Source organism: Sphaerodactylus townsendi, linkage group LG12, assembly GCF_021028975.2.
Source record: "Sphaerodactylus townsendi isolate TG3544 linkage group LG12, MPM_Stown_v2.3, whole genome shotgun sequence".
NCBI classification, from domain to species: Eukaryota; Metazoa; Chordata; class Lepidosauria; order Squamata; family Sphaerodactylidae; genus Sphaerodactylus; species Sphaerodactylus townsendi.
In genome coordinates this window covers 6999373-7013805 of record NC_059436.1, presented here as the reverse complement: position 1 = coordinate 7013805, position 14433 = coordinate 6999373, and positions in this window count along the sequence as shown.

Below are 14433 nucleotides of genomic sequence, written 5' to 3'. Positions count from 1 at the left end.
ACAAGATTTTAATCTAGACAAGTAAGAAAGCACAAGCACCATTGTCAACACCTGTACATTCACTTTATGATACTGCAGTATGGCAAAAATTGTGATGCTCGTTATTTTGGTAGAACTGTGAAATTATTAGAGCAGAAGGACTAGACTGATGCTCAGCAATGAAAGACTAAAAGAAATTTAGAAGAGGCATTTAGAGGCCAGCACAAGGACTCCAGCTTGTTTATCCAACAGTAAATCCCTCTGATTTTGCTCCATGGGTGCTTCAGAATTACAGCCCTAGAGACCAGACTAGAGAATAGAAAAGGAAAATGTCCATTTGAGATCTAAGCCTAATCTGTGTGTAGTGTAGGTATCTGTCATTAGTTCCTTATCAAAGAGAAACAGAACTCTTGAAAATTAATTTCTGATTTGGGGAAGTTGTTGGAAGGTAAGACATGGATAGATCACACGTCATATCTATACACGATTGGACTCTTTTTTTTTGCTTTTGAAGGGGAGAGAGGTCTTGGAGAAACTGGTGGCAGATGGCACCTAAAACCCTTGCAAAGCATAGTGCTGCTTTATCTTCTTAATCTGTGGTATCAATACAGGAATTCCATTGAAGATATGTTATACAACTATCAGTGCAATCTAAAGCTGCATTGGAAGCAACAGAAGGGCTGTTCTGGCATCAGTGCCATCAGCACCATGTAGAGCGGCACAGGCATCTGCACCAAGATACCTAACCTGGCGGTCAGCCACTGCAGCGCTCAAACCTGGAAGCTGGACCTTGCAGTGGTTGGCTGCACCACAAATACCTATGTCAGGGGTTTGGGGTCATTCTTTCACCCTGGAAATGCCCCTTTTTAGTGGCACAGATTTACCCATGCAAAAAGAAGGAATAAGTTGTTCAGGAGAATATGTTATCCGGGGAGAGGATAGCATCCATGTCACTGATTCCCCCTTTGGAGGTGGCCCCCCCAGGGCTGTCCCTGGCCACTGTTTTACTCCCCATCCCTTTGGATTGGGTTGCCTGTCATTGCAGAATGCAGGATGGTGGAATACTAGCCTTTCAGAAAGTTATTCACAAACAATCCATGTTTAACATTCTGTATCTTCTTGCCTTGTTCTCCTTTCATCTTGGTTCCTCAAATGTGAAAGCTCCTTCTGCAACCAATCTGGCAGTTCTCTCTCTTTACACTCAGTAATTCTCTCCCCACCCCCATCATAGGATGCATTTCAATTCCTTAATCACTATTACAATTTGATTGTATCTCTGCACCTTTCCCACCTTTCCTTTTTCACTAATGGTATGTATTTCAGATGTTTCTAAATTATAATAGAGATATATCCAAATCAAAATTGTGCCCAAAAAGTTTCATTTTGGCAACGGGGAATTTAAAACTCCCAAAAGTTTTATCTTGGCTTCAGTGTAGACCTAGTGTCCAACTCTATATGCCTGGTCTCCTGGCATTGCTTCCTATGGATGGTCAACCTAGCATCTATGCTGTGGAGCTCATGTCTACCACCGTTGTTTTGAATGGGTGGTAAACCTGGAGTTCAGATTCCAAGGGCCAGGTCTACCAATACCCGATATTTGTAAATTCCCCCAATTTATCTGAAATAGAAACCTGAAACAATATCAATATTCCCACAATGCTAAGATTAATCATGTAATTAAAACAATCTTTTGGAATGTGCACCCCTGTTTATAATGGAAAATATCTGGACCACATAGAATCAGTCATTTGAACGGCATTTCCCTCATGCTCCTGAATAACTGGGATGAGCATATTCTGTATTTCATGGTATTGATTATCTTGCTACATTGATTAAGGTATTTTTGTTATTGAGCAGTATTGTGACACTAACATGATTTTGGTTAGAGACATAGCTGAAGTTCCTAACTCCCGGGATTGGAATTTGATCGTTGGCAATTTGCAGTGCTTATCTCTTAATCCAAGACAAGCGTTATAACTTCCAGAGTTATCCTTCAGCTCATATTGCCATCCATTTGGAAAAGCACTCCTCAGTCTCACTCCATTTACTTTGCTCTTTGGGAGACATCAGAGATGAAGAAGGTGAGGCTGGAAAATATGAGGACTAGCATTATCCTCAGGGGCTGAGAAAGGATGCTATCAAGTGGTTATAACAGATACAAGCAATGGAGGAGTCTTTCACCCTTCCCTGCATTGTGGCAGGTGATGTACTATTTTACCAGCATCAAGAACGACAGCTATAAGCCCCTTTGCCCAAATATCCATCAGGATTTAACTCTTCTTTTTTCCAGTTTATCTTTTGTTGAATCTTTCATTGCATTATTAATACAACCAGATGGAATGTAGTATAGAAAAGACAGGTGTTACCTATCCCAGTTAAGTATTGTTCTCAGAATCCCACAGGAAGCTGTTTCATACTGAGTCAGACCACTGGCCTGACAAACCCTGTATTCTGTTCTCTGGCTAACAATACAGAAAGGATTTTCCCAATGCCTCCTCCTGAGATTCTTATTTGGAGAGGGGAAGGATTTAATCAGGGACCTTGCATATGCTCATGATATGGTGTTTTGATTCCCTATCAATACATATGTTACTTATAGGAAGTACATTTTTGAATCCATCCTTCCCCAAAGGCACACATGGTGTCATGAATCATTCACCCTTCCTTTATCTCCTGTGTAGTAAGTTAGGCTGAGAGTGTGTGTGTGCGAATGTCACCTGAAAAACATTGTGGCAGAACGGGGATTTGAACCTGTGTCTTTTAGATCTTGCTCAGGAGCTCAAGCCACAATGAAATCACCACAGTGGCCCTTGTACGCTATTATAGTAACATTTGCAATGACATCTATACTAACGTTTCTTTTATACCAGTTAAAATAGCCAGTGCTTCAATACGGAATTAATCCTCCATGTTTTTCTCTTGGTCCGTGCTTTTAAGCACTGGTCTGTTGATTGAAATTCATGTGAAAAGATGCATTTCACACTTCGTGACTATGTTCTTGGCCAACCTATTGTCTAAAAAAAACCCATTACAAGCTTGGGTACATCATCTTTAGAAAACGCTTTTGTGCTCCTGCTACACTTGTCTTATGATCATTGTCATCCCTACAATAGCAAGGGAGTCATGTGGTAACCCCACTGTTCTTTTTTTAATGAAGGAAGTCTGGACATTTCTTGCAAATATTTTGTATTATTAGAAGTAAATGGTCCAGACTTGGTATTTCTTGTGTTTTCTGTGCTGGGAGAGACTTGTGTTGTGCTTTGCAAACTGTTTCTACAGCTATGATTCCAATTCTCTGTCTGGGTTCTTTTTGACTGTTCGGGCTGATGCTCTTTCACTGTTGAACTGTGCATGAGCTGAACTGTTCTGATAAGGTAAGGCACCCATGCTTTGTGATCCCGGCTCAGGTTGGTAGCACTTGTGAAAATGTAGCTCAGGGGTGGTGCATTTAGAGCCACTGCTTCTGCTTGAAACTTTAGACTAGTGTAGAATTCAGAAATAAGGCTTTATACTTGCTTACTGTAAGGTTGTGTTTTTCTTAGAAACTACTTAGTTTGTGCATTCTGTGTGATGAGAACAGAAACAAACATAATGTTTGGAATAAAATTTCAGGACAACAACAGCATTCCTTAAACAGAATGACATTGGGTATTAAAAAAACAAACATATCCCTACTGTCCCATTGATTAGTATAGGCCTTTGATGTTCATGGTGTTCATTGGCTCCATGGTGCCTAGCAATGTGTTTTATGATGCCCACTTGCTCCTTCCCCAAAGTAAAGAGCCAGCTTTGGCTTTCTTCATTGGTGTGGGAGCTGCTTTATAAGGGCTCAGGAGGAATTGGCTTTGCTCCTTCAGGAGACACTAATGTGGGAACAGCTACCTCCATCATAGGAAGATGCCCTGCTTGGAACCTCCTAATATTTTGTGTAACCTCCCAGGGTTCTGATATTGGACTTAATCTTCATGGTAGCTATTTTGTAATTGATCCCAGTTCCGGGTGCCATTTCGTGGCACATGTTAGTAGAAAATAGTAAAAGTGCCCACAGCCTCAGTGAGATTGTGGACCACTGCAGCAATCCTTTTATGCCTTGCTAATGTTATCCACCCAGAACCATGCCCTCCAAATATGTACAATGCCACTAATTCTTGATTTTTTTTTAAAAAAATCAATCTCATCTTCAATAGTAGGGATGCAAAAAGTTCTCAACATGAGTCTACAATCCCTTATATTAAATAAAAATATCTATCCTTTGTGGATCTTGGCTGGTCCCATTTGACACTCTTAATGAGGTTCATTAAATGTTATATGTATTTCATGTTCACCATATTGACATGAGTCCAAGTAAATGTTAAATCACCTTGGAAGCAAATATAGTTAGATTTCTCCCCAATATTGTAGCCTAGAGAAAATGAGACCTTTTTTTTTTTTGAAAAACCGTCTGACTTAGCAAATATTTTTACTCTGATGGATATCATTTCGTATCTAGCATGTTATAGAATATAGAACATTCTCCAATGGAGCATCCTGTATGAAGGGCACATTCTTGGAGGAAGAGAAGTGATGTTGGCTTGAATCCACCATTTTTTTTCCATATACACAAAAGTTACTGCCCATGGGGTGTGAAATTTTTAGCTTCCCCTTCATTCTGCAGCCCAAAATGTCCCCCAAGAATGGAGCTCCTTGAGAACAGAGAAGCCCCTGAGAACAGCATTTCGAGGGCATTTTTGGTTTCAATGGGAGGGGAAAAAGTCATACTCCATGGGTACGAATCCTTCCTTCCATAGAACAACCCTATAGATCCAAAGCAATTTCATATTGAATCTCAATTTCTTCTGCAGTGTGTTGCTACATTCTCAGGTGCAGCATTAATTCATCTTTCTTTGCAATGAGCTGCCAAAATAAAACGCTATTCTTCAAAAAAAAAAACCCCACCAAGGTTGTATGTACATAAAGATCATCAGTGAAAGGTTTCCTCTGATCTTCTTTTGGTGACAAAAAAGTTGCACAAAATTAACATTTTTTTCCAGAATTGGTTGGGTTGGGGTAGAATCTCATATTCTTCTTCATATTCTATCCTTTCATGCACAAAGATGTGCATGCAATACCTCCTGTTGGATGTTGCCCTGCACAGAAAATTGATTGACTCATACCTCAGATGTTTGGTTCCCATCTAACGATGTTACTGTTGCTTCTGTTAATTCATGCTCAAATTGCCTCATTGAGGAGTAATGCTTCATGCTGATATGGCAGTGTGAGCACTGGGTCCATGAGCTGAAATGGAGGTGGACCAAACTTGCGGGAAATTATCTTGACTGAAGGTAGAAAACGAAGTTATTTGCTGCTCAAATCTTAATTATATTCTATCTGATTTCTTGGGAAAAAAAGGTTTGATCTTGGTCACTGTTGGATTTTGTTAAAGTAGCGTTCAACACAATTGACTTCCTCAAAGAAATCTGAAATAAAAGGAGTGTTTCAACTACCCAAGTCATTACTCAAAATTTGAGAAAGTTTGGATTGGGTATTGATTCCCTTGTGCTAAATCAGATCCTATAATACCTTTCCTCCATTGGCAATAGTCTTCCTCCATCAGAAGAAGACTTTGTCCAATATCCAAGAAAAAGTTGGAGGAAGGCAGTCATAAGAAGCAGCTGAGTGGAAATCACAGGATCCAACCCTTTGTGTTTCACTACAAGAAAGCAAAGAAATGGGAATTACATGAGTCTTTAAGATAAGCAAAGCATATGGCCTTGGCTTCATACCACACTTTCTGTGCCTTGTATTATCAATGTAAATTCTGAATGTTGTACAGTAAATATTCTTTGGAAAAGGAGCCATTGCTTCTTTTTTCAGAACATGTACATATTGTAAAAACAGGTATATACATCATATATGTATCAATCTCTCTGTCTCTATATATGTATCTATATGAGTGTGTATGTGTGTTCATATATAAAGTATATATGAACACACACACAAACACCATGGGTTGGATCCTATCAGCTTTTCTAATGGTGAAATAAGGAGAAGGGGTCCCTTTTGATCTCCAAAAAGGGCACACCATAGAGTGTGGGACCCACATGGATAAAAGCCATATGAGATGGGGACACCAGTGAGAAAGAGAAGTGAGCAAGATCAAGTAGAAAGGCTGGCAGTATCCATTAAGGTATATAGATATATCTCAAACAAATGTTATATGGGGAAAAGGAAACAATAGAAAAGTTGGATGTTTCATGTAGAGTTTGCATAAAATAGTATGGTTCCAAAAACGTTGGAAGATGTACAGAATTATCGCAGATCTGTTATTTATGAATAAAAAGCCTTTTATTGACAGATCACAAATGGAACATTACTTGTGTGAGAAGCTGATGATATCAATTCTCTGGCTTTCTTTTTCCCCCTGATGAGCCATGAACAATATAAGCACAATTTGACTCTCTGCCAATGTGTTGCATTGCCTTTAAAGCATTGTTCTTTTTAAAAACAAAAGATTTTTAAACAGTCTTCCTCTACATATTTGTTCCCAGAACAGACTGAACTCTGCACAAGGACAATAACACTTCCAGAATATTAAAGGCCATTTTTACATTAAATTGAGAGATGCTTGGTATCAAATGTTGCCATAGTTTCTCCATCAATCTGGCTCTGCATCATCTGAGGATATATTCACACTAATGGCTCACCCCTATCTGCAGAATTATCCTGTTGGCTGTGTTTTACTTCTGGCTGTATCCATATGTGACATATGGCAACCTATTTGGCATATATACACTGCAAAAAAAGTAATCTGGATGCACTCAAGCATGCAATTTTGCTATTGCGTTTTATGCGGTGCTTGCTGGTAAAAACACAGCCTATTAAGTGTCATTTAGTTATTTACTTCATTTATCATCCACTTATCTCACCAAGACTCAAGGCGAAGTATGCCAAGATTTCTTTTTTTGCAGTGACACCATAGGGTTTTCAAGGCAACAGATAAACAGAGGTGGTTAGCCATTGCCTGCCTCTGCTTAGTGACCCTGCACTTCTTTGGTGGTCTCCCATGCAAATACTAAATAGGGCTGACCTTGCTTAGGTTCTGAGATCTGACAAGATTGGGCTAGCCTGAGCTGGCCAAGTCAGGGCTCAGCGACTCTAACCTTTGCATGATGAATGAAGAGTACAACAACACACGTAGAGGGGAAGCAGGACTTGGTGAACTGCCTGTCCCCACCTGTGCATAGAATATGAGCATTGCCCCCATGCATTTACCATTCCTGTGATTAGGAACTCGGCTTTTTCAAATATATCCTATCATGGGAATGGAATCTATATGCACACAGTTTGTGTTCACATTCTGGCAATTGCATGGTAGGACCAGCAGTAGGCATGGCTGGGACCCAGGAACTGCTGTCTAAGAAAAAGACTACAGAAAAGGGGATGAGACCCAAAGGAATCGAAAGCTGCAGAGGACTACACATGCACAGTGCTTCATACAAAAGCCAGCATTGTAAACTGAAGCAACGAAGGATTCCTAATGCATTGCTTCCGGGACTGGGTAATTCTGAACTCTGAAATCTAGAGAGCAATCCAAGACTCAGCAGTGGCATGGCTGTGGTCGAACAGGTTCCACGTAGCATTTTCCCCCAGCCTAATTCCACTCCAGCAAGAGGAAAAGATCCATGTGAATCAGATTAAGTGTAACAAAAATCCATTCACAAATGGATCTCTGAATCTGGTGACATCTCTAAGTAAGTCTCCACAATATGCACCTGCATTATGCATCAAATGGGAAGAGGAGAAGAAGCTGCAAATCATAACCTATTCATCAAAGCCTTCATTACACAAATTTCAGTTACCAGCCAAGCTATCTTAGGCTGTAGAACATAATGGCAATACTTTGTTATAAATGGGACATAATCATAACTGCTTTTGATAGTCATTGTGGTATTAATCATGATTAATTATGTTTGTATGGCAGGAATGTATAATATTGTGCCAAGGCCTATTGTAGTTTAATGAACAGTCACTGAGTAATGAAGAAAAGAGAGTAAGGAGGGAAAATCCATGACTAGGAAGATGTAATCTTTCTCCCAGAAATATGTTATGGAAGATTATCTGTACCTATATTGTGTTCACTGGGAAATTTATAACGTGAAATCATAACACAGAAGAAAACACATCCTTTTAGGAATTAATTATTTTACTTAAATGAGTATTAGTCACTTGCTATGCGTGTGGCATGCTGTGGTAAGCTGCAGTACTGCAGTCAAAGTTCTGCTTACGACCTGAATTTGATCCCAACAGAAGTCAGTTTCATGTAGCCAGCTCAGGGTTGACTCAGCCTTCCATCCTTCTGAGGTTGGTAACATGAGTACCCAGTTTGTTGGGAGTAAAGTGTAGATAACTGGGGAAGGTAATGGCAAACCATCCCATGAACATAGTTTACCTAGTAAACATCACGATTCGACATCACTCCTTGGGGCTGTAATGACCAAATGCTTGCACAGATGTCTACTTTCACCTTTAGCCATTATTATCCCCCCCTTCCTCCAAGGAGGAAATAGCACGTAGCATTGTCCTGCACTCATTTATTCAACAGTCCTGTGGGTCCAGTCAGTCCAGGAGACAGTGACTTGACCCAGGACACACAATGAACTTTAAATGTAGAACAGAGGTTTGAATCATGGTACCCCTGCATCCTGCTAATTCAACACACTACACCACGCTGGTTGTGAGAGTTATAGTGGAAAATGGTCGCTCTGGTCTAGGATATGCCACTAAAGTACTTGCATATGTCTATAGAACAATCTGTTTCCCCCTTTGCAGAATAATCAGTTTCTTAAAACACATTGGACCATAATTGCAAAGCCCAGGATTCATTTTTCTTGACCTGGTAAAAGTTTCAGCGTGACCTTTTCTGACCATTTATAACTTACTTCATTTCTATTTTATTTTATTTCATTTCTGAAATAGCACAGATAGACCATGACATGGTCATGTGATTGCAGTTAAGGCCAGCCCCTCCTAGATTTCAGGTTTGGGAAAATTGTACCCATATATTTCCCTGCCAGAATCTACATGAGTTCTGGAATGTGATAAACCACCTGATCAAAAGAAATAGGGTAGCGTTAATTCAAGTTGAGCAAGGATATGGACTGTTGCCTCGAGCTATGACATCAAGCATCTGGGACACCGTGACATTCTCAGCAGCTGGAAGATAATGTACCAAATCTGTAAAGAACCATGATATTTCTCAATTAGCAATTTATTACACACTTTTGAGGCCACTGATTCAACCGGATTAGAATTTTCTCATCCTGCTGCTAAGTGGGTGTGAAAGGCATGAAGTCTTTCATCAGATTCAGAATATTAGCAGACCTGGCTTAAATGAGAAATATTAAAATTCATTAGGATACAGCATGGCATCCACCTTGTCCATGGCATCCTCAGGGATGTCTGCGTACCAGCTTGCATTTTTCATGGCAAAGGCCTCTCACTGTGACTCCTTCTGCAATACTTTCTGGACAAGAAGACACCTGTCCAACATCAGAAGCACTTGTTTCCTCGGCAGAAGTTACATAAGAAGTTACATAAGAGGTTAAAATCAGGAGGGATTTCAAATTCCTCACCCTTCTTCTTTTAAACTGAAACCCCCCTGTTCCGGTTTTGCCTCTTCGTCATGCATGCTTAATCCGTGACTCCTTATTTTTGCATGAGCCACTGTTTCTTCATGCCAAAGATTTCCTGCAATATGCTTAAATTGTTCAACAATTAAACATTATGTCTTAGATTCTATCCTTGATCTGAGATTGCAAATGCCTTAGCAGACCAGGTGCTTGGGAGCAGCAGCAGCAGCAGAAGGCCATTGCGTTCACATCCTGCATATGAGCTCCCAAAGGCATCTGGTGGGCCACTGCAAGTAGCAGAGTGCTGGAATAGATGGACTCTGGTCTGATCCAGCAGGCTTATTCTTATGTTCTTATGTTCTTAAATGTGAGCACAACTGTGCTATTCAAAGGGCAACTTTCCCCCTCTTCTACTGCATTCTCCTTTAACCACCTCCCCAAAAATTGTTTCCCTCTAGGTCAGTGGATGTCCTGGAACATCTCTACAGGCAGCTTTTGAATTAACAGTCCTGCCTCACTAATGTGGGTGCATCGGAATAACACGTCTTTATCCATTGCAAATGATTTCTTTGTGCAAACATCTTCAAGTACATTTAGGGATTATCTTCATCTCTGCTGACAACAATGAAATAATGGAGCTGGTTCACATAGGGATTGTTCCCTGTGCTCTCTCGGCATCACTGCTGACTACCAACTAGCCTTTCTGAAGTGTTTTGTGTGTGTTATGTGTGTCCATATGCACTTCCTGTAATCTTGTTCATTATTCTATTAGACTTTAATGGTGCTCATGGGTTGTTCAGGATTAATGAGTCAAATGTCCTCAATCAAGAAAGCAGTTTAAGAACACATTGCTAATTCCAATTAAACAATTTAATAGGGGCTGATCTTTTCCTTTCCATTATTTAGGTGGAATGATGAATGGCATTATCTGTCCTTTAACAACGAAAGCTTGCTGGGGTGTCCCTGACACAGGAGCTCAGATAGGTTAATGAATTAGACTCTATGCCATCACACACACACACACACACCCGCCTGTGCATGTTTTGTGCTACCTTCTCCCAGCAGCAATTGAGGCTAAAACACAAATGCATGATATGGGACTTGGAGGTAACCAACTTAAAATGGAAATTTTCCATCTCTGCACTTGAATTTCAGCAGGAACCCGATGGAGAGAAAATAGGAGCTGGTTCCCCTGAATCTTTTATTTCATTTTGAAAGCTCTCTCTGCATGGTTCATCACTTCTTCTGAATTTCCAAAATTAATTTCAGAATTGGAACACAAGCATTTTGCTACAGTAGAAGAAGAGTAGGGTTCTTAAACCCTGCATTTCTCTACCTTAAGGAGTCTCAAAGCAGCTTACAATCAACATTCCCTTCCCCTCCCCACAATGGGCACCTCATGAGATAAGTGGGGTCAGGAGAGTTCAAAGAGCAAGGCCCGAGGTCATCCAGCAGGTTTCATGTGGAGGGGGTAGAAGAACCAAACCTGGTTCTCCAGGTTAGAGTCCACTGCCCTTAACCACTACACCACATTGGCTCTTCCAGCATCGAGGTCTTCTAGTTCACTTGGATCTTCTCTCCTTCGCTGTTGTGCCAATGCATCTATGGCCCCTTCCGCACACGCAAAATAATGCGTTTTCAAACCACTTTCACAACTGTTTGCAAGTGGATTTTGCTATTCCACACAGCTTTAAAGAGCACTGAAAGCAGTTTGAAAGTGCATTATTCTGCATGTGCGGAATGAGCCTCAGTAAATTGTTTTAAGTGATTTTTTTTACTTGTTATTCTTTTTGTGCTGCTATGAAACCCTTATTGGTTCCGCTACACTGATAAAGCATCAGACAAAAATAATCCCAGACTCCTTTTCTGTGTTTAACCATGTATATATGCTTGTGTACTGGTAATGTAAAAGCAGGGGTGAGACAGAAATATATTGAAGGAACTGAAAACTGTATCTGTCCAGCTCTCTGTACAAATTTCAGTAATTAGAAAAACAGTGGAGAATTCACAATGCATTGGTTCCTCTTTGGAATCCAGAGTAAGGCTGCACATATTCTGCACATGCAGAATAATGCATTTTCAATCCACTTTTACAGTTGTTTGCATGTGGATTTTGCTATTTCACACAGTGAAATCCAACTGCAAAGTGCAGTGAAATTTCAAAGTGAATTGAAAGTGCAATATTCTGCATGTGCAGAAGGAGCCTCAAAACTCCAGTGTGGATTAAAATTAAATGATAATTTTTTGAGAGTATCCAGGGCCGACAAGAATTTTTGTCATGCCAACAATTGCACCCTTTCAATGGAATCTTAAACAGAATTACACCCTTCTAAGCACATTGACTTCCATGGACATTGAAAAGGATCTCCAACCTTTAGATGGTAGCCAGAGATTCCCCACTATTACAACTGATCTCCAATCTACAGAGATCAGTTCACCTGGAAAAAATGGAAGGTGGTCTCTATGACATTATATTCCAGAGAAGTCCCTCCCCAAACCCCACCCTCCTCAGGTTCCACCTCCAAAATCTCCAGGTATTTTTCAACCTGGAGCTGGCAAGGATCACCCAAACATAAAAGGCTGTTTACAATGACACTGTTTGGTACCTTCTCTGCTAGCTAAAGCCAGGTACATGATGAACATTTCCAGCAATACTGCAGCAGTTTATTGTGGATCTAGTCAGTAATATTCACTGCATGGAAAGAGGATATTAGAGATGAAGCCGGGGACTTTAGAATGAGAAGGATGGTCATAAGAGGAGCCTAAGGTTAAGGATTCTCATTGTCCATTTACAACTGAGGAGATGAGATACTCAGCACTAAGGATACAAGACCCAGCTTTCTAGTGCTGGGAAGGCAGTGTTGTTTCAAGCAACAGCATTGAAAGCATTTTATGCAATATTAAGGACCAGGGAGCTGGTGGCATCTTTATGCTGACAAATCACAAACAGCCCTCCAGGCAGAAATCTTCTCTCAGGACAATACACGCAGATGAGGATAAAGAAGGCTGGCAGAAGCTGATGGCCAAGTTTGGAGCCAGGGTGGATTTGGCCAGACAAGGCAGCCATAGTTAGTGGTAATGTAGAAGCAGGGATTTGTCAAGAATAGCCTGCCATGCACAAATATTGGCATTGCTAATATTTGATAATGTAGATCAGCTAATTAAAAAAAGACTAGTTAAACCCATGCTTTGGTCTCTTGTCTTTATTTGGGGCAAGGCACGATATTCACAATGGATAACAACAGAAAACTAATTTTAAAAAATAGTTTCCTGGCATGCAAAACTCATTGGCAAATAACCTGTCAGCTTGTGAAAAGTGACACACAGATTTTACTCTGCTTCTACTGAATCATAATAATAAGAAAAGCAAAATAGTTTTTAAAAGGGACGGTAGGAACCCCTAGATATAAGTTTTGCTCTGCTAGAGGTGTAGAGGTGTAGATATCTAGAGGTGTAGATATTTCATGGCATAGCTATCAGTGGATGGATGTTGAAGGTAAATACATCATTAACAAAATTTAAATGAAGGGGATTACAAGTACTTGCTAATGTGGAGGATTCTTTTTCCCCTTTTTATAAATGCTTAATTGGTTTAATTGACTTGAATGAGACATCATGCATACATGTTTCATTGAGGCGAGGGCACCTATTTTAAATACTCTGTCAATGTACAGATTACCGACTTTGTTAGCAAGAGAAGTTACTGACCTGGGCATCAAGGAAATATGGCATAAATCTAATCCAGCAGATAAACAATTTGCACTTTTCTCTGGCGCTCACACTGGACTCCCATTTGATTTTTCTGCCGCTGCTTTGACCAGTGAGGAACAGATTCTCATTCTCTCAGATCTTCCAGTGCTACATACATTTAGTAAAGTGTTAAAGGAGAAAGGAGAATCACACTGGAGATTTAATACTGTTGCTAAATGATGTTATATTTGTAAATGAGATGAATGAGGTGATTAAGTAACACCTGGAGCTCAATAGAGCTTCAACGCCATCCACTGGCATTTGCAGGGATTCCGAAAAGATGCTTGTCGGGTGGGGGAGAGTAATTCTGGCTTCATCTGCAAAGAAGAGAAAGCAATAAAAAGAAGAGAAACAGTCAATTAGTAACAAATCAAGAAAGAATTAAAAGTTCATCCGGCATGGGAGCAAAGTGGTTGTGAGCCGATGGATGAGAAATGTAGAGATTAGTACCATGAAGAGGGCGGGTTCATCTTCAGTAAGAAATTAGTACAATGTTTGGTCAATAGTATGCTAAATGGATGTACTGGGAGTCAGGGAACAGGAAAGTTCTTTTTTGCTTTTACAGAATAAAAATGTCACAAAAGAGATCCTGATTATTATTATTATTACATAATATCTACTGGCCTTCCTTCAAGGCAGCTCACGGAAAAACTGTTTCATGTACCCTAACATCATGGCTCTGGGGAAGACAGGGACCTCGGTGGGGTACAATGCCATACAGTCCACCCCTCAAAGTATCCATTTGTCCAGGGGAACTGATCTCTGTAGTCTCAAGATAAGCTATAATTTCAGGAGATCCCCATGGCTCCACATGAAGACTGGCATTCCTAGGTTGCCAACTAACATCAGCTCAGGTCATGGTTTCATTTGTGTAATTGGACTCAGCATTGTAGGGTGTTTACAAGAAGTTCAGGGTTACGTTAAGAGAGCTTAACAACATACCTTGATCTCTAAGTACCTGGCAAAAATCACCCTGAAAACCAGGGCCATTAAAGAAAAGCTCTCTGCTAAAATTATGTTGATTTTTTCCCAGGCCCTTGCTATTAATTCTTTTTCATGAATATAGCCCTGCACAACATAAGGATTTTCAGGGAAA